This window comes from Mandrillus leucophaeus, unplaced genomic scaffold (genome assembly GCF_000951045.1).
Source record: "Mandrillus leucophaeus isolate KB7577 unplaced genomic scaffold, Mleu.le_1.0 Scaffold294, whole genome shotgun sequence".
Taxonomy (NCBI): Eukaryota; Metazoa; Chordata; class Mammalia; order Primates; family Cercopithecidae; genus Mandrillus; species Mandrillus leucophaeus.
The window spans coordinates 4,871,095-4,893,710 of NW_012103076.1; the positions used below are offsets into that span (position 1 = coordinate 4,871,095).

The 22,616-nt window shown below is 38.1% G+C and overlaps 1 protein-coding gene across 1 annotated transcript in view; it reads right to left on the reverse strand.

Annotated features, from left to right (window-relative positions):
- Positions 1–22,616, reverse strand: part of FHOD3 (formin homology 2 domain containing 3) — a 237,779-nt gene that overhangs the window by 207,538 nt on the left and 7,625 nt on the right. The gene's annotated exons all lie outside the window — the stretch shown is intronic.

Genomic DNA, 22,616 nt, shown 5'->3' on the forward strand with positions numbered 1-22,616 from the left:
ACTCAGGTTTTCAACTCCATTAGTACAAAGATAATCTGAATGATAGATAATGAACAAACAGAAGTTACCTAAAGGAAGAAGGATTCCTTCAATCACATCTAACCTCCTAATCATATTTCACCCAAAACTAATTGCAGGCCATTGACATTTTTCTAAACAACATTTTTTTTATGCTGGTAACAGGACAGTTCATTTTAGAAAAATACAGAAGAATAAAGTGAAAATAATTCATATTCCCATAAATTAAAGATAACCATTCTTAAAATATTGATGTATTTTCTTACATTTTTTATGCATTACACACACATACAAAGTTTATATGTGGGTTGTAAGAAACATTCTACACGAAATATGTTGATTAAAAAGAGCAAAACACAAAACAGTATACACAAATTCTATACAAATATATATGTATTATTATATATACGGTATGTATTATGTATATTACATATACAGTATTATATATACAGTATGTATTATTGTATATTACAGTATACAAATATATATGTAATATTAGAAAACTCTTTCTAACAGAAGATCAAATAAGAAAACCACGTTAGTGGCCAGGTGCAGCGGCTCACGCTTGTAATCCCAACACTTCGGGAGGCCAAGGCAGGTGGATCACATGAGGTGAGGAGTTCAAAACCAGCCTTACCAACATGGCAAAACCTCGTCTCTACTAAAAACACAAAAATTAGATGGGTGTGGTGGCGCACACCTGTAATCCCAGATACTCAGGAGGCTGAGGCAGGAAAATTGCTTGAACCCAGGAGGTGGAGGTTGCCGTGAGCCAACATCACGCCACTGCACTCCAGCCTGGGTGACAGAGCAAGACTCTGACTCTAAAAAAAAAAAAAAAAAAAAAAAAAAAAAAAAAAAAAAAGAAAAGAAAAGAAAAAGAAAAGCAAAAGAAAGAAAGAAAAAGTAAAAGAAAACCACGTTATTCTGAGAAAAACTATGCTCCTAAATATGTAAGAACTCAAAAATTTTAAAAATTATTTGGACATATCCTTGACACAATAAGCAGTATATTTTGAGAAATAACAGATTCATATTATATTTAATGGTAAAACACTAGAGATATTACTACTAATCAGAAAATAATTTTTAAATGATGCTCATTAAACCTATGGATTATTTAACACTGCTATAGAATTTCAGACAAATTTAATAAGATATGAAAAACAATAAGATACAAAATTGCTGGAAATACATATTGTCATAATTTGCAAGTAACATTATAGATACAATAAAAAAATTCACAGAATTACAAAGAGATTATAGTTATAATCACATTTCTCATCCTAATGAGAAATCTGTATGTAGCATTTGAATATAGCATACAAAAGTTTGATATAAAATTATACTAGATAAATGGATCTATAACAAATATGTTAAAGAACAGAATTATTTCTTTTTAAAATAGTTAGTACAGCTAGTAAAATATTAAATACCAACAGAAAAAAGGCAAATACATTTTATATGAGACAACAAACTTGTTTATAATAGCATGCAAAATTGTTCACTCTCACTATAATAAAACAAATGCAAATTAAAATAATAAGGTAGTGTTTTCACTCAAATTGGCAAAGGTATTTTAAAAAGAAGTGATTATGTATCAAACACTAGAGAGGTTAAATAACTTCCTGCATTGGTAGTGGTAGGGCAAACTGGTAGAAACCTGCAATAAGGCTATCTAGGGCTATAATTATTTTGTAAAGTTACCATGTATTTAGCGCTCACTGTGTGCCAAGTTCTCCGGAGGGATTTTATAGGTATTATTAATAGAAGAGCCATATGCAGTGGGTATTTTTACCTCCATTAGGCAGAGGAAAAACCTGAGGCTCTGAGAAGTGAAGGGATGTGTCCAAAATCTCCATCACTGCCTAAGTAGCAGAGCCCACTTCCAGCCAGGGTGGGACAGCATGTATGTGTTTATACTAAGAACCTTAAAGTCCTCTTCAAGCCTTTCCCCAGTCATCATGATTTGGGAAACCTATTCTAAGGAAACAGCTCTAAGTTTAAACAAACAAAATAAAAAAAGAAGCAAAGGTGTTCACTGAAGCATTATCTAACATACCAAAATAATAACTAAAACACAAATACCTATCATGGTTCTAGAACTCAGCATACACAGTCATTTACCAAAGCTATGTCCTAACTTGTAAAATGTTTCTCATAAAATAAGTAAAAAGCAAGTATAAGTAAAAAGCAACATCACATAATTAAATAAGTAAAAAGCAACATATAATTAAACAAAACACTCAAATCTTCTTTTAGTTGAGATAAGGTCTCACTCGGTCGCCCAGGCTGGAACAGTGGTGCCATCGTGGCTCACTGCAGCCTTAACCTCCCAGGCTCAAATGATCCTCCCATCTAAGCCTCCTGAGTAGCTGGGACCACAGACACATGCCACCACACCCAGCTATTTTTTTTTTTTTTCCTATAGAGACAGGGTCTCCTTATGTTATCCAAGCTGGTTTCAAACTCCTGGGCTCAAGTGATCCACCAGCCTTGGAATCCCAAGTGATCCACCAGCCTTGGAATCCCAAAGCGCTGGGATTACAGGCATAAGCCACCGTGCCCAGTCATAACACTCAAATCTTCATGCATACAAAGAAGAAAAGGAAATCCATAAAATATTAACCATTGTGATTGAGTATATGCTCTTTGGATGTGTGTTTCGTATTTTTTCTATTTTCCCAGTTTTCTAATATGAGCATCGGTTACTTCTGTAATGGAAAAGTAAAGACTGAATAATGTAAGGTGCTACATGCTTTTGTCTTGAGAATTTTTTACTAGTGCACCCTTTCTTAGCAACACCCACCCCCGCCCCCATCCCGCACCCTCCTGCAGAAAGACGCAGCCCCTACCTCATGGAAGAGCTCCAAGAATTCGGCACATTCTGCCCTAATTTTTTTTCCCACGTCTTCCCTCCTTCCCTTCGCAAACAAACTGGCAAGTCTCGATGGAAGGGGAGTTTGCTCCACTGTCCTTTTCCCATTCTGAGTCCCGCTGCTGGAGAGGCCAATCCTGAGGTACATTTTGGCACCTTCCTTTAAATCAGCCTAACCACACACGGAGAGAGAAGGTAGACTCTTTAGCCTTCCGGAAGGTATATCCACAGGGAAGACTCTCTCCCCAAGGCTGAGAAACTAGGACTGAAGGCCTCCACCCTAAGAGCTCAGGGCCTCTGGTACTGGCCAAGGGCCCAGGAAGCCAGGACACTATTACAATGGGAGAAGGCAAACTAAGATTTAAAAGCTGACTTGATCTGTTCCCTGCAACATTCTATTAACTGATGACACTGGAAGAGGTGTGTCACTAGAAAGTTCATGTCTGATGGAATTCAAGTGTCCGATCACACGAATTTTTCATATTTTGGTAATCAAATCTTTCCCACTACATCTTTTTTATACCCTACCCGCTGCTACTAAAGCAATCCCGCCTGTAAACCACTCCAGACACAAGATGGCGCTAAAGAGATTCATGTGGGTTAGTACTGCACTATGAGCAGCAAAAATCCACCAACCTTAAACGTGGGCCTGAGAATAAAATCCACACAGAAGAACAAAACAGTGCCTTGAAAACACACGTCTGGGTCACAGGAGCCATGAAAATTCATGATTTGTGTTTTCTAGAAGGATGTGGAGGCTGAGACTGTCTATCAGAACACAAAGGTAGATGGCACCACAGGTCTAGGAAGAGAGGATTTCCTGTTCTGCCACTCATGGAACTTACGACACTAGAGGTATATTTATTCATCTTTCTGTGCGCCAGTTTCTTCATCTCAAAAATGACACAGCTATACCATACTATCTATTTTGCAGGGGTGTGGTGAGGAATGAGTTAGAATAGTGCCTCCATTGAACAGAAGCACACGCTGAACAACTCTCAAAAACAGAAAACAGAGAGCAAGCTCTCCAGGCTAACCTTACCCAGCTGTGGGTCATGAGAAGTGGTGGAAGAACTCCTTGCCTAACTAGAAATCACAAAGATTTTCTCTTATGCATTCTCCTAAAAATGTATAGTTTTTCCTCTTTATATGTAGCTGTATGATCCAATTTGAGATAACTGTTGTACCAAGAAGCGTAGATTGAAGTTCATTTTTTTCATACGCCCAACTGCTATAACGCCATTTATTTTTCTATTTCCAAAAATCAACTGTTTGTGTTTGTACACGTCTGTTTCTGTTGCATTGGTCTGTCCATCCCTTTGCCAATACCACACAATCTGGATCACCATAGCTTTAGAGGAAATGTTAAAATCAGGTAGCGTGATTCTTCCTATTCATTCTTCTTTTTCAAAATTGGTTCAGCCATTCTTGTTCTTTTGCCTTTTAATACAAATTCTGGAAGCAGCTTGTCTAAATCAACAACAACAAAATCTTTCTGGAAATAATCTATAAATTCTAGGAGAACTGACATCTTTACTATGCTGAATCTTCTAATCTATAAACCTGTTTTGTCTATTTATTATACATCTTTGCAGATTGCTTTTATCAGTGTTCTATAGTTTTCAACTATAAATGCAATGTTTGTTTGGGATGGTATTTTTTGCCACATTTATAAGTAATTCACATTCTTCGGAGCTATTACAAATGGTGTTTTAAAAACTTTTCCATTCCTAATTGTTTATTGTTAGTATATAGAAACAAAGTTGAATTTGTATATTGGCCTTATATCCTACAACTTTGTTAAACTTAATTCTAGGAGGGTTTGATTTTTTGTTTTGTTTTTGTAGATTTCCTGGAATTTTGTACATAGACAATAATGCTGTCTGTGAAAAAGAACAATTTTATTTCTTCCTTCCCAATCTATATCCCTCTTCCCATCCCTATTGCACTAGTGAAGACTTTCAGTATAATATTCAATGGGCGTGGTGAGAGTGAACATCCTTGCCTTGTTCCTAATATTAGGGAGAAAGCATTAATAATCATTTACCATTAATTATGATGTAAGACATATGTTTTTATAAATCGTCTTATCAAGATGAGGAAGTTTCTCCAATTTTTAGTCTGCTAAGAGCTTTCTGTAAATCATGAATGAATTAATTTTGTCAAATGCTTCTTCTACATCAACTGATAAGATCGTGGTTTTTCTTCTTCAGATTATTAATGCAGTATGTTACACTAACTGAATTTCAAATACTGAATGAGACTTGCATCCTTTTTGACCATGGCGTATTATTCTTTTCATATATTGCTGGATTTGATTTACTAATATTTGTTGAGGATTTTTTGCATCTTTGTTCATAATAAATATTGTTCTGTGTATTTTATGTCTGGTTTTCATACCATGGTAACACCGACCTCATAAAATGAATTGGGAAGTGTTCCCTCCTCTTCTGTTTTCTGGAAGAGATTTTGTAAAATGGTTTTATTTTATCGTTAAATGTTTGGTGGAATTCACCAGGAAACCATTTGGGGCTGGAGATATTTTGTTCAGAAGGTTAACTGCAAATTAAATCTCTTTAATAGTTACAGTAATGGGGCTAGTTAGGTTATTATTTCATCTTGGGTGGGTTTTGGTAGTTTGTGATTTTTAAATAAACGATCCATTTAAGGAATTGATCCATTTCATCTACTGTATCAATTTTATGTGCTTAGAGTTGTTCGTAGTATTCTGTTATAATTAAGTGAAATTTTATCTCCTTTCATTCCTAATGTTAGCAATGCATGTCTTCTCTTTTTTCATTTGTCATTCTTGTTGGTCAACTTTATTTTTCTTTTCATAGAATCAGCTTTTTGTTTCATTTATTTTCTCTATTTTTTCTCTGCTTTCAACTTCATCAATTTCTATTTTTATTATTTTCTTCATTCTACATATTTGGTTTTATTTTACTTTTCTTACCCTAGTTTCTTAAGGAAGGTGCTTATATTATTTCCCTCTTTTCTAATATATGCAGGTAATGCTAGAAATTTCCCTCATGCATTGCTTCAACCACATCCCACAAATCTGATGTGTTGTATTTTCATTTTCATTTAGTACAAAATGTTTGCTAATTTCCATTGAGAATTCCTCTTCAACACATGGATTATTTAGAAGTGTGTTAATTTCTAAGAGTTTGGACATATTCATGTTATCCTTCTGTTACTGATTTACAGTTTAATTTTATTCCAGTCAGAAATCACATTATATCAATTCTTTTAAATTGGTTATGGTTTAGTTTTACGACCCAAGATATGATTTATATTGGCGAATGTTTTATGCATATTTGAAAGTAATATGTATTCTCTGTAGTTGAGTAGCATTTTCTAAAGATGTCAATTAGAACTATTTGGTTGATGGTGCCATTCAGTTCCTTCATAGACTTGCTGATTTTCAGTCTGTCAATTCTATTGATTACCAAAAGAGAAGTATTGAAGTCTCCAACTACAACAGAATGTTTTCTATTTCTTATTTCAGTTCTGTTTTTGCTTTATGAATTCTGAAGCTCTACTTTTCTGGGTGACCTGATTCTTTTGTCATTATAATGTCTGCTTTACCTCCAATTATTTTCTTTGCTCTGAAGCCTACTTCTTCTAATAATTAATATAGTCACTTCACCTTCTTTTGATTAGTGTTTGCATGGTTTTTTTTTTCTGCATCCTTTTGCTCAACTATAGCATTATAATTAAAGTGGGTTTCTTGTAAGCAGCATTTAGTTGGGTCTTGTTTTATTTATTCATTAATGTCTGTCTTTTAATTACTGTGATTAGACCAGTCATATTTAATATAAGTACTAATGTGTTTTAATTAAGGTCTATGATTTCCAGTCTGCTACTGAGCCCATCTGGTAAGTTTTTTACTTTGGTTATTGTATCTTCCGTTTCTAAATTTTCCATTGGGTTCTTTATATCTTCTATTTCTTGCTGAGACTTTCCATCTTTCTATTCATTTCAATAATGTTCACTCTTAAATTCCCGAAGCATTTTCATAATGGCTACATTACAAACTGACAAATCCGGTATCTGCATCAGTGTGGCCCTGGGGCGGTGATCTATCTTTTCCCATGCAAGTTGGGATTTTCCTAGTTTATTGTATGCCAAGTAATTTTGGCTTACCTCCTGGATGTTTTTTAAATAATGTTATGAAACTCTGGGTTTTGTTTAAATATTACAGAAAAATGTTGACATTTTTGTTTAAGCAGGCAATTAACCTGGTTCAGTTTGAGTCACAAGTTCTGACCTGTCTTCTGTGGTTCCAATATCAGTTCAGTTTTCAGAGCCCTTGCTGTGCCATTTGGTTCAGCTCTGTATGTGCACCGCAAAGTAGACAGTCTGGGGCCTGGGCAGTATCCATCTTGTTCAGTTCTCAAAGTCATTGCTATGCTGTTTAGGGTTAGATTCATGCGTGCAGTCTGCGTGGAGCTCAGGGGTTCACATAAAACTTTCGCATTCCTGAGATTCTCCTTCTCCTTTCTATTCCTGATACTTTTAGGTTCCCTGAGGCTCCCTCCACCACCTTTTTTTTTTTTTTTTTTTTTTTGAGACAGGGTCTTGCTATGTCGCCCAGGCTGGAGTGCAGTGGCGCCATCTCAGTTCACTGCAAACTCCGCCTCCCCAGTTCAAGTGATTCTGGTGCCTCAGCCTCCCAAGTAGCTGGAATTACAGATGAGCACCACCATGCCTGGCTAATTTTTTTTTTTTTTTGTATTTTTAGTAGAGATAGGATTTTATCTGGTTGGCCAGGCTGGTCTCAAATCCTGATCTCAAGTTATCCACCTGCCTCAGCCTCCCAAAGTGCTGGGATTACAGGCGTGAGCCATCGCACCAGCTGAGGCTTCCCCTTCTTAGCCCTTCAGCCAGAGAGCCGGGGCATTATTTAACCTGTTCAGCCACTTAATTTCTATGACTATAGCCACAACTGTGGCCAAGCAGAAGAACAGAGAAGGAAAAAAACAGACTTCTGTGAGTTTCCACCCCACTCCTCAGAGTTTTAGGTGCCCGTAGACCCCTGCTGTTCTCACCATGGGATTACCTGGGGGAAAGGGGGCAAGATAACAGAATGAGGAACATGTGAGGCTTCTGTACTGAGTCCGTTTTCCTCCTACTCAAGCCAGAAATAGAAAGATCTTGAATTCTCTCTGTCCACACCTAAGTCCACTTCTGGGTTTTGTGCTAATTTGAGTCCAGATCAGAGAATACCAGAAGAAAATTGTTCAAAGCACTGTCAGTTCAATATTTCAAGTTCTAGTCTTCTTCCCCAATCTGCCTCCTACGATTTACTCTTCAGAGTCTTCAAATAGTTGCTCTGAGTATTTTATCCCTGAATTTATTGGAAAGACAATTGAATAGTTGTCTTTATACGTTTTACAGTTGAATTCATTGGGAAAGACAGGGTCCTGTGTACTTACTCCATCTTACTCCAAACCAAAACTCCCCTTTGCTCTGTTTTTACAATAAGAAATCTAGCAGCAACATGGAAGGTGGCCTGGATCGAGCAACTCCTGGGGCCAGGGTCCATTCACAATTCTGTCTCAGCATGCTAAGCCCATGGTTTTCAATCCTTTCTCTTCTTTTTCCCTTCCTCCACCTCTTCCTCCCTTCTTTCCTTCTTTCTTTTCTTCTTCCCTTCCTTTTTAAAGCTGGTAGCTCTTTACTGCAAGGAACCATTAAAAGGAAGCCTCACAGACAATGGCTAACTCCCAGATGCTTTGCTGGAAGCAGGACTGAAGGGTTTTGACTGCCCTTCCCCCTCAGCACTAGACACTCCCTACCCCACCTACCTCAGTAGGTCCTAAGGGGCCCTGATGATAAGACACATCACCCAGTAACCCAGACTAGACACTGGAGCTCACTGTATACCTGCATTTTCAAATACCACTACAAAGTTGTAAAGTCAATCTAATAAGACCAGCAATGCATATTTTTCAATAAATGAAATAGAAGAGAAAATGGAGTACACTGCACTTATTAAGGGAAATATTGTTCTTATTTTCTTTCTATATAAATATAATTGTTCTTTTTCTGTAGGTCTCCAACCAAAAAGTTTGGAATCTGCTATTCCAGACTCCTTCCCTTTCCTCATCCTCCACCTTCAGTGCGTCACCCAATTCCCTTAAGTGTTCCTCTGAGACAGGTCTTCTCTTCTTCTCCACTACTGCCCCAGGTTCAAATTCCATGATCTCTCCTGGACTATAGCAACTGCGGGTCCTGGCTGGTCTCTCGCCTTTGATGCCCACTCCTTTTCAAATACATAATAGATGTTCTTACCGGTGACTTTTCCAAGGCATTAAATATGTCAGCGGAAGCTGGAACACCTTCTGGTTCCCTCTTGCTCGGGACAGGGCCCAGGGACCCCCTACATCTCCAGCCAACCCTCTGGCCCTTTAGTTTGTTGCCCAGACCATCTGGGCTCCTTTGTCTCTGAACCTTTTGCTACCATCTCAAGGCTTTAACTCGAAACTTATGAATTTTCAGTGAGGTAAACATGCCTTACATTTAAGAGAAGTCCTTACAAATAAAATATACATTCATTCCACAAACAGAGCTAGACTTGATTTTTTAAACATGTTTTCTTACACACTGCAGACATATAAGGATCCGATACCAAATCAGTTATTTGCCTGCTTGTTCATGTCCTGTCCTTCAGCCAAAGATACCAAAAATGCCATTGATGAAGTTGAAAGATGATCTCTTCCTGGCAAAATCATCTGACTTTTTGCACAAACAGCTCTTAAATACTGCTGCTCTGTGTAATCTTTTAATCAATCCCTCATCCATTCCTTTTTCTATATGACAGTGAAATTAAGCTTGCATGTATTCTATAAATGGGCACAGAGATATAATCCTGTATAAAGGGGTTATCTAGTTTAGGTCTAAGTATTTTAAATGCATTTTTTTAAAGCATTATTATAACTATAGATATATCACAACTTTTACCACAAACCAGCCCTTTTTATGTATGAGACAAGGCTTTGGTTTTAAAAACCAAGTGTCCACTTGCATATTTGAGGCCACAGAGTTCCACCATGAAATGTGAGATTCCTCTCACTGATGTGTGAGTATTTTGGCTTGTCTGTCTTCCCAGTCCTCCCACTCTTGACTTGATTTTCTTTTACAGAAGCAGTATAAAGAAAATACTTTTCTGTTGCCATTCAATAAGATATTTTGCCATTTGAGAATGTGACTGGAAATAATTCCTATTTATTTCTACCAAAAGTACAGAAAAAAAATAAGTGAATGGTATGAAACATTAAAGAAACTTACTTTACCACAGGGCAACATTCTGCTATAAGCAAATATCAGTGGTAACTAGGGTTTTATTTTGTTTTGGGAGGAATGATCTGTGATTTGCACATTGAAAATGAAGATGGGGAAACTGTAGGGTACAATCAGTTCTTCCAAGCGCCCAGCACTAAGCACCAAGATAGGCACTGCTTTCTTCAATTAGAACAGAGGAGCTCTGAAAATGTGCAGTGAGTTTTTAAATCAAAGTAATCTCCAGAGAGAAAAATAAAACTATTAGTATCACTCACCCCTTATCTTCTGGGAACGGTTAATTCATCTTAAAGAAGGGATTTCAATTAATTTTAATCAGACCATTAAAATTCACTCTTCTTAACTCTGAACTGGATTTGTCTACCCCTAATTTCCATGATTCACCAGAGCCTGCAGTAAATATTAAAAAGAGGTTGATATTGCTGACATTCTTGGAACTAAATGAAGACCTTGGAGTCTAGTTATTATTCTTTTCCACTGAATTGTCTGCCCTAAATAACAAGCTCCAGTCCAGTTTTCCCCAAGGGCAACTGTCAAAGAAATACTCTTTTAATACCTATTACAGCATGAAAATTAAGGAGAATAAGCTGCCAATTCTAGGCTGGAGACAAGAATTTAATCAGCACAAAGAGCTCCAACAAGGTGTCAAAGTTTTGAGTCCCTTGCTGACATTTAGCAGCATTTGCAATGCAAATTTTTCTAAAGCAGTCTTAGATTACTACCTTCTCTCTACCTTAGAATGACCATTTCCTAAAAAAGGGCTCCCAAAAAAAATTGTTAAATAAATCAGGCCTAATAGTCTCCCCTAACACTTACAAGCTTAACTCTTAGTAACTCTCAAAGAAGGGAGGGCCCATCCCCCGTTCCCTCCACCCAGGCCTTCCAAACAGAATCATTGACATTGATGTGCTTCTTTCTGATAGACCTTCCTTCCCAGCAGGACGTTATGTAGCCAAGCTCTTTGCATCTTCTCCCATCTAATGCACACAGAAGACTGGTTTGTTTCTGGCCTATTCATTCGTCTTCCCAATAGCAGCCAAGTTTATATCCCAGATTCCCATGCTAAAGATTTAAAAGACGCCCTCATCAGCCACCTGTACAGAAACAGGTGCTTCATTACTGCTGGGCTGTAGCAGCCTCAGTTACACCTATGCTCCTCAACCTCTCCCAGTTTTTCCTGTTCTACAGTTCCCCATATTTTAGATAAGGAGACACCAAAGGAATGAAGGAAAGTATAACAGATTAGCAAGTTTTGAACCTCTAAAAATTTTTGGCAGACTTCTAGGTTCTCTATGGAAAGAAAAACAGTCATTTTAATGATCTGTTCTATAATGATCTTCTAAGACTTACAACCAATGAAATACCAGTGGAAGCACACAGCCTCTCCAAAGCAGGTCAGAGCCACAGATGGAATGAACCAGAAATGGACTCTGCAGCAGGGTCAGCAGTGGCTGGCCTGTCTCATTCACTCTCATGTGCTCACACTCACTCTGGCTCTTCCCACTGGGACCTGAGGTGACACTGAGTCAGTGACAAGGGCTTGACCAGTGACCCTGGAAAAAGCAGCTCCTCCTGGCCTAGTGAAGGCTCACACAGGACACATACACTTAGGGCATCTGTCCCTGACTGACATCCCTGCTTACCAGGTGACAGAAACAATGGACACGAGGTGTAGAGATGAGTAATTAAGCCCAAGCAGCGTGGAATGGAGCTCATAAACACCCAGATTCAGAGAAGGGTGAGGCTGATATGAGCCCGAGTAATCAGAGGAGGATTCATGGAGAGGGTGACAAGAAACATACCTTAAAGGATGGGGCACACATAGCTGGGAGAAGACACATGAGTTTCCAGGGCATGAGAAAATAAAAGGTACCAGAATAGTTCCCCTGATTTTTGCTTCTAGGACAGTACCGCATCAAGAAAACTCATGGGACTTAAACCCATGGAGAAGCTGGTTTACATGTAATCTCCACCATTTCCTACTTTCAAAAACTATGTAGCTTACGCAGTCATAAGACGGAAGACAAGTCCAACCTGGATCCCTTATGGTTAGGACGAAATATGCTGATGTATTAACACAGCATGTGGCTGATGGTTGGCCGTTCTTGTTGATGCTGTTATGCTAATTAACCTCTCTGGACTTCAATGGTATCATCTAAGAGACAAAACGGTTTAACCCAAAGACCTCCAAAACTCCCAGCTCCAAGGTAACATTACTCAAAAGCCCCTGCGGGGTACTATGTAATATGAAGTGTCTGGCACTAGGGAGCTTCGACTAGGTATTTCTATCTGCCGTCTGAGGTTTCAGACATAATTCCACAAACCTGCCTTATTAATATACAACCCTTCAAAAACCAGTGCTCTGTAAAAATCAGAAATATGTTTTTGGATGTTATGTAAAACAATAAGAGTATATGCAGCATATTAATTCTGTACTTCTCTCTATTTAGGATTTCAACACTCTTAGAATTTTAACTTTAAAACTCCTCAATGTACTCAACTTCCTCACTAAAATTTCACCAACCACGAAGACTCTGTGTCTAGAAACACATACCTGAGGGGACTGGCTGCTGGGCCCAAAAAAGGCCACAGAACCTGTGTCCTGCGCTTACCTGATGGCGGGCATCTCAGGCCCTGACAGACAGGCTCGGGGTTCCCAGGCCTGGCCACAGAGGAGAATCATCACGTCAGAGCCTTAAACCACTGCCCCTCCCCACCCCCCGGCCCTTGGATCTCACTTCCAGCACCTGATGGACCTGGGCATGTGCACAGACCTGGCATTGGTGTTGGTCAGGGCCCCATAGGTGAGTCTCCTGTACAGCCAGGGATATGAGCCACTGCTCAATGCTAAACCGAACTATTACTTTAAAGGCTGTGCTTGAGTTATGGCTCTCCCCAGCAGGCTCGGCATCAACACTTGTGTCTCACCAAAACCAAGCTCAAAGGCAAACTCAGAATAACCTCAGTTCCCACATCCTGTTCTCCAATGAGGCAGAGAACTGTGGATAGGGAAGAAGTAGGAGGCGCTGGTCCCCTTCAGCCCAGCAGGCTCCAAATGACTGGAAATGGCATCTGAATGTCATCCATGTTTGCTAAGCTGCACAGCTGCATATTTGATAGACATGGTTTCAAAATTTCAACTCTTAAACATTTTAAAATCATATCATGCAACACAGTAAATAATGTTTTCAAACAAGACAGTCCCTTACTTTCTTCTCAGAGGACTTTATTCCTTTATTATAGACCTCTACAATGGGACTTTTTAAAAATGAAGATCCAGTGTAGTAGTCATGACCGGGTGCAGTGGCTGACATCTGTAATCCCAGCACTTTGGGAGGCCAAGGCAGGTGGATCATCTGAGGTCAGGAGTTCAAGACCAGACTGGCCAACACGGTGAAACCCTGTCTCTACGAACAATACAAAAATTAGCCAGGAGTGATGGTGGGTGCCTGTAATCCCAGCTACTTGGGAGGCTGAGGCAGGAGAATCGCTTGAATCTGGGAGGTGGAGGTTGCAGTGAGCCAAGATTGCACCACTGCACTCCAGCCTAGATAACAGAGTAAGACTCCATCTCAAAAAATAAAATAAAATAAATAAAATAAAGTAAAATAAAATAAAATAAACAGTATAGTAGTAGTCACTTGCCTACCATTTAGCAAAATCTAAATTCTTGGGAAGTATTACAAGCCTGCCCAATGTATTTTTAATCATATTGGTTTTATGTATTTTATGGCCTAGAACAATACCAACACAAGCATAATGGTCAAAGAACCAGAAATCTTCCTATTGTGACCACACTCAATCATCTCTGTCAGCTCTAAATTGATAGTGTACAAAGAACAAAGATGGAGTGGGGGTAAGGAAGATTGAGGAGCTATTGCCTAACGGGTATATAATTTCTGTTTGGGGGGATGAAAAAGTAGAAATAAATAGTGGTGATGGTGGCACAACATTATGAAGATATTTAATGTCATTGAATTGTACAAAAATGGTTAACGTGTTTTTATGATATATCCACAATAAAAAAGTCAAAGTGAAATCATATCAAAAATACTACTTCTCAAAAACTAGCAGCCTAATAGCCACAGCAGAAAATCATAAATGCACCTGAGGCCTCCTGACCTGGACGTGTGCTCTAACAGTCCTGGGAGGTGTTTCCTGTGGACAAACAGGTATGAGACTAGCCTGGCCTTACAGAGCTGACCCATGTGACAAGGCTGAGTGTCCCCAGACCTCACCATCACCATCCTGTCTCCAGGGCCAACACATTAGATTCCATTTATTTCATAGCTATTCCCCAGCAGCTGTAATTACGTGTTCATTAGAACAGAATTGTTTTGCCATCCTAATAGTGATTACTGGCTGTCAATCAATGACTAGTATTTTGTTTTCATTTCTGTAATTATATAAGCATTTCTCATGTTATCAGCTACTGAAATGGAATAAATACTTCAGACCATCAATTCTTAATAGGAGCTAGAAACATGAAAATTGATTCTGGGGAGCAAAAACATCTTAGATATCACAAATGTGTACAGCCCTCCACAGGGGCAGAATACATAAACAGAATGTCTGCAGAATTTAAATTTCATGAGGGTTGGGGTGATTCAGAAAAAAATATATTAAAAGGCTCCTTAGGGGGATGATTCTGAACAGAAGGTTGACAAACACTGCTTTATACACTATAATTAAATATTTCCTTAAACAAACAAACAAAAACGAAGAGAAAGAAACAGCTGCTCTTCACACACACACACAAAGCTATGAAAGAAAGTGTTGATGAAAAACTATTGCAAGGCTATGGGGCCTCTCTCCAATCTTTCAACCCAAACCGTGGCGATCTATGAGAGGTGTTAGCCTCCATTTGGCCCAAACTCACTTAGCTTTTCTAAAGACTGACATACACACCCACTTATGCAAACAGTTGCAGTATTTGTTAAGCACCAGGCACTCTGCTAGGCCCATTTGGCAGGAATCACCTCAGCCAAACGGACAGAGCACTGCAATGGTCGGGAATGGAGAATGATCAGACCCGTTACTCCACAAGAGCTCTGAAGGGAAGACATGCGAGGTAGGCCAGGCAAGTGGTGGCAAGTGCAGGCTCCAAAGCCAAAGAAACTTGCATTTGAGGCCATCCCTACCGCCTCTTGCCAAACAAGCAATGTTGTACAAGTGATTTGACCTCTGGTATTTAAATTCCACCAATGGAAACTGTTTACCAACATCCTCAACAGTCCTCATTCCAAGGCCCCACAACTATGTTTTGGGGAAGCTCTGGCTTTGGTATAAGCTTGCTTGAGAATGGGCTCCAGCAGGCTAGATGCAAGGCCCAGCCTAACTACCCTCAGACAGAAAGGAACATCAGTAAGCAGCTTTCTAAGTCAAAGGACGAACTTAGGCAAGGTGTAACCCTGTTTTTTATGCTAATTCATCTACCCAAGAAGGGGTACACACTCAATCACTCACTCTGGGTGCCCAAGGACAGTTCCTGAAAATTTGGACAAGCAAGCAGGTGAAAAAGTCTGCTGCATGTGGAGTTTGATTTTAAGGACCCTAGAAATAATACACCTTCCAAAAGTATGGCTCTCTCAGCTTGCTGCCACTGTCTTTCCCGGTGGACACCTGCCACAGAGAAAGGGAAGGGTCAAGAGTGGCAGTTAACATAATTCATGCTGTGGGACCGGGGTGCTAACAAAGCTTATCCTTCAGAGTCCCTCACTCCAACAGGCCCCTTCCCAGACTTTTGGGAGGGGCGCTAGCAATGTGTTCTCATGGTCCTATATTTTTATACAACTTGCACAGGGAAGTTATTTTAACAGCAATCACTTAAGGCCATGGGCTCTATCTAAGCTGATTTCATCACTCTCTCTCAGGTCAGGATATGATAATGATGAAAACCAAAATAGACACATTCTCAGGGAGGCACAAACCTTACACAAGGAGGGAAAAATAATCACTGTGCAGCTCTGTTTAAACAGCTTGTGTGTCCTGCCCAGGCAAGATGCTAAAATGTAGTGCAGAGGGGTATGGAAGAAGTAGCATTGGTGGGGGCTGCAGGTGAATGGTAGGTAATTAGTAAACAATAATCACATGCAAATGAAACCTATTATTCAGAAAGGAGGAAAGGGCAAAGTCAGCTTGTCCTATTTTAACAGCTTCCTTCTGAGTGGAGGAGGACTGATGTCACCGGCCCTGCTGCTCAGTTCATCTTTAACTCATTCCTCTTTCTGCTGAGCCAAGAGAAGCAGCCGCAGAGAGGACTCTAGGAGGACAAGCGACACTACTGAGTAGTCAGTTGTGGGTCGTCTTTCAATAGCAAGGTGATCAAACACTGCTATTTGAAACCTTTGGGGCTTTTCAACATCATCCCGCCCTGAAAACCTGAATAAGCCCCAAAAGAATCCAACTCAAGGATACCGTTAAGGACCATGAGTAAGTGATGGTTGACAGCGGTCTAAGGAGAAGGTCAGGAGAGAGAAGATATTACAATAGGTGAAGATGACCGAGTTGGTTGTAGCCAGGTGATTCTTCCTGTACTGTGAAAACACTGCTGACAATAGAATAGCTTGCCAGAGGAGGCACGACTGAGAGCTGAGCAGAGCACAGGGGTCTGAATGGTGGGTGTGAGTGCAGGCGGGAAGCATTGTGACTCAGCAGTGACACCGCTGAGACGAAGGCAGCCCGTTCTGAGTTTTTAATCCATAAGAATGTGTACACTTTTATAAAGTTCCAATGATGACATACCATGGGCTATTTTAATATATTTTTAATAAATTTAGTATTAATGTTTTAAATATTGAAAATCTTAGAAATTGTCATTTAAAATAAACCACTAATATTTCACTGTATAGATATGCCTTGATCTTCACTCCTCTCCTTTTTGATAAACATTGATTCCTTCTAATTTCTCATTACAAACAATGCTGTACAGAATGTTGTATGTAACATCTGTTTCCCTTTTGGAAATATTTAAGATATATTCCCAGAGGTAGGATTATTAGATCAAAAAGCTTTATAGTTTTTGTAAATCACTGTACACTGTCAATATATTTTAAATATAAATGTTTGCAAGACTTCTACTTCTAGCCAAAAGAGGAATAGAGATCAAATTTCCCCTTCTGCCTGGAACATATAAAAAGCTAGACTAAATACAACTCTTTTCAAGACACTGGACAGCAAGCAATAACAGATTATATTCTAGGGAGTTGGAAAACAATGGAGGTGAGCCCTCCAGTGGCCCAGCTTACTACTATTCCTTGAGAAGACTCCCATATCATCACACGGGGAGGCGGAACCCTGGCATAGCTCACCCAAACCTCCAAGTTGTCAGACCTAAGAAAGCAAAGTAGATAGAACTCCCCAAACAGACTAAGACAGAACCACCTAGAAAAAAGAGCTTGAAAATCTACCGAGAGTTCCTTTTGGGTAGTTAACAGAGTACTACTCAGTGAAGGAATGTATTTCAGTCAGGGAAAGAACCTTTCCAAAAGGATTGGAAAGAAAATTACCCAGCATTCACACACAGCTATTCCCACCAGCCAGACAAGAAAATCTCACAATTCATGGGGCATAGGGCACAACAATCAGAAGGATCTTGTTTAAGTCACTGGGAATACTTAGCCCTAGATTCAATGTTTCTGTGGTTCCACCTAACGAATCTTAAAAATAATACCTTGAAGGATCAAAGTGTTTACAAGTAACTGGGCCTTAGAACAAAAGTGACAAATACTTATAAAGAATACGAAAATATCAGCATGTAATAAGTACAAGTCACAGTGTGTGAAATTCAATAAAAAATTACCACACATGCAAAGAAGTAGGAAAATATGAAACTAGTTTGGAGAAAAATTAATCGATTAAAACATTGGAATTATCAGACAAGAACATTGAAATAATGATTATAAAGTATTCTGTATATTCAAAAAGTTAAGTAGGTACATGAAAGATAGTAAAGACACCAAAATTGAACTTTTAGGTGAAATTTCTAAGATGAAAATTACATCGGATGAGATTAAAAGAAGATTAAACACGGAAGAAAAGATTCAGAAAATTGAAGATGTAGCAATAGAAACAAACCAAAATAAAAACAAAGAAAAAAAGATTTTAAAATAAATAGCATCAGTAAACTGTAGCACATATTGGTTACTGGATTTCCTGAAGGAGAGAATATGGAGGTGGTGATAAAAAAAATTTGAAGATATAATGCTGAATATTCTCAAAATTTGTTCAAAATTGTAAACCAACAGATCCAAGAGGAATAACAAACCACAATCAGAAGAAACATGAAGAAAATCATATCGATTCAGCTCATAATCAAATTGATCAAAACCACTGATATAGAAGTAAAGAACAGAAAATAGACACATATGTAACAAAACGAAAAGATATAAGTGGCAGCAAATTTCCTACTGAAGACAATACAAGTAAGAGGAGAATGGATCAACATATTTACAGTGCTGGAGAAAAAAATCTGTCATCCTAGAATTTTATACCAGGTGAAAAAATATTTGAAAAACAAAGGTGAAATAAAGACCTTTTCAGATACACAAAGGTAAAATAATCCATCAACAGCAAACCTTCACTACAAGAAAATCATTTGGGTATATGGAAAATGGTACCAGGTAGAAATACAAATCTCTAAAAAGGAATAAAGAGCATTGGAAGCACTGGAAAAGATGACTACAAGGGTAAATACATGAGTTTTTTCCCCCTTATTTAAAAAATCTCTTTAAAAGGTCGCTGGCTACTTAAACAGAAAAATAACAGTATTATTTTAACACTTGCAAATGTAAGAGGTATGACAATAGGCACAAAGACTGGGAGGGAATACATGACACTCTTATTATAAGTTTCTTATACTATACATAAAGAGGTATAATGTCATCTAAAGAAAGCCTGTGAAGAGTTAAAGATATAAACAGGTTGTGCCTCAGTATTCTTGGGGGATTGGTTCTCTGACCACCCATGGATGCCAAAATCTGTGCATACTCAAGTTCCATCATTGCGTCTGCTAAACCCAGAACAAAAAGTTGACCCTCTCTCCACGTGGGTTTCATATCCAGCAAATACTATATTTTTGATCCAAGTTTGGTTGGAGACGAGGAACCTGCTGATATGGAGGGTCAACTGTATTTACTGAAAAAAAAAAAATAATAATGTATAAGTGAACCACACATCTCACAGTTCAAATTCATATTGTTCAAGGGTCAACTGTACTATAAACCCTAAAACAACCATGAAAATAACAGAATTACAGCTAAAAAGAGATTTTTAAATCCTACAAAATAATAATCAAAAAAAGGCAGAAAAAGAGGAAAATGTAACAAAGTACAGATGAGACACATAGCAAACAAACAGTAAAATGACAGGTTTAAACCTAACCACATCATTAGTCACAGTACATATAAATGATCTAAACAGACCAATTTAAAATGAGATTGGATAAAAAACCAAGACCCGATTAAATGAGTCCTACAAAAGTGATCTTTTCCTATAAAGAGAAAAAAATCAGCTAAAATTAAAAGGATTAAAAAAAGAATATACCATGTTAATGCTAATCAAAAGAAAGTTGGAATGACTGTATTAATACCAGGCAAAATAGATTTCAGAGAAATGAATATTGCCAGAGATGAAGAATGTCATTTCATAATGATAAAGGGGTCAATTTGACAAGAGGAAATGACAAATGTAAACCTTAAGCTCTGTTTATAGCAACAAAGCTTCAAAGTACCTGAAGCAGAAATTGATAGAACTAAAGGAGAAATAGTAAAACCTACAATTATGATTGAAAATATCAACAATAATTTCAGAGTAATCTACATAGATTACAGAAAGGAGACAGAAAATAAGTATATAGAAGACTGGAACAAACCTATCCATCAACTTGACCTAATTGACATTTATAGGCTATTCCACACAAGAACAATAGAACGTACATTCTACTCAAGTGCTCATAGACAAGATTCTGACCCACAGAAACACTCTCAATATATTTAAAGGATTCAAGTCATATAAAGCATGTTTTCTGACCACAACGGAATTAAGGAATCAAGTTATAAATGAATAAAAAAATCTCTGGTATATCCTCAAATATTTTTATAATAAGTAACACACTTCTAAATAACCCAGGGTTAAAGAACAAACCAAAAGAGAAATTAAAAAGATAGTGAAATGAATAAAATGAAAATGCAATATATCAAAATGTATGGGATGCTTCTAAAGAAAAGTACTTAGAAGGAAATTTACAGCACTGCAAGTCTATAACAAAGGTCTCAAATCAATGAATACAGCTTCTACTTTAAGAAATTAGAAAAATAAGAGCAGGTAATCCCATGGTACACAAAATACAGGTAATAACAAATATTAGAGGAGAAATCAGTGAAATTAAAAAAGGAAAATACAGAAAATCAATTTGGTTCTTAGAAAAGATCGATGAAATTGATATATATATATATAGTCAGATTAATAAAAAGAGAAGAAACAAATTACAAATACTAGAAATGAGATTATTACAACTATAGATTCTGCAGATTTATTTAAAATAAGAAAAACTGAACTTTATGCCAAAATATTTTACTACTTAGATGAAATGCTTAAATTCCTTAGAGAGGTACAAACTAACAAAGCCTCATTCAAGAACAAACAGATAACCTGAATTGTCCAACATCTATTAAAGAAATAGAATCCATAGCTAAATTTTTACCAGAAAGGGATGGCTATGACCAGATGTCTGCATTGGTGAATTATAATAAATGTTCAACGATGAAATAATACCAGTTTTTAAAATTATACTTTAAGTTCTAGGGTACATGTGCACAATGTGCACAACGTGCAGGTTTGTTACATAGGTATACATGTGCCATGTTGGTTTGCTGCACCCGTTAACTCATCATTTACATTAGGTATATCTCCTAACGCTATCCCTCCCCACTCCCCCAACCCCACGACAGGCCCTGGTGTGTCATGTTCCCCACTTTGTGTACAAGCGTTCTCATTGTTCAATTCCCACCTATGAGTGAGAACACGTAGTGTTTGGTTTTCTGTCCTTGCGACAGTTTGCTCAGAATGGTTTCCAGCTTCATCCATGTCCCTACAAAGGACATGAACTCACACTTTTTCATGGCTGCATAGTATTCCATGGTGTATATGTGCCACATTTTCTTAATACAGACTATCATTCATGGACATTTGGGTTGGTTCTAAGTCTCTGCTATAGTGAATACTACAGCAATAAACATACGTGTGCATGTGTCTTTATAGCAGCATGATTTGTAATCCTTTGGGTATATACCCAGTAACGGGATGGCTGGATCAAATGGTATTTCTAGTTCAAGATCCTTGAGGAATCGCCACACTGTCTTCCACAATGGTTGAACTAGTTTACAGTCCCACCAACAGTGTAAAAGTGTTCCTATTTCTCCACATCCTCTCCAGCACCTGTTGTTTCCTGACTTTTTAATGATCGCCATTCTAACTGGTGTGAGATGGTATATCATTGTGGTTTTGATTTGCATTTCTCTGATGGCCAGTGATGATGAGCATTTTTTCATGTGTCTGTTGGCTGCATAAATGTCTTCTTTTGAGAAGTGTTTGTTCATATCCTTTGCCCACTTTTTCATGGGGTTGTTCGATTTTTTCATGTAAATTTGTTTAAGTTCTTTGTAGATTCTGAATATTAATTCTTTGTCAAATGGGTAGATTGCAAAAATTTTCTCCCATTCTGTAGGTTGCGTCTTCACTCTGATGGTAGTTTCTTATTCTGTGCAGAAGCCAATCCCACAGAACTACAAACTACCATCAGAGAATACTATAAACACCTCTATGCAAATAAACTAGAAAATCTAGAAGAAATGGATAAATTCCCGGACACATACACCCTCCCAAGACTAAACCAGGAAGAAGTTGAATCCCTGAATAGACCAATAACAGGCTCTGAAATTGAGGCAATAATTAATAGCCTACCAACCAAAAAAAGTCAGGGTCAGACAAATTCACAGCCGAATTCTACCAGTGGTACAAACAGGAGCTGGTACCATTCCTTCTGAAACTACTCCAATCAATAGAAAAAGAGGGAATCCTCTCTAATTCATTTTATGAGGCCAGCATCATCTTGATACCAAAGCCTGGTAGAGACACAACAACAAAAAAGAGAATTTTAGACCAATATCCCTGATGAACATCGATGCCAAAATCTTCAATAAAATACTGGCAAACCGAATCCAGCAGCACATCAAAAAGCTTACCCACCACGATCAAGTCGGCTTCATCCCTGGGATGCAAGGCTGTTCAACATACACAAATCAGTAAATGTAATCCATCATATAAACAGAACCAAAGACAAAAACCGCATGATTATCTCAATAGATGCAGAAAAGGCCTTTGACAAAATTCAACAGCCCTTCATGCTAAAAAC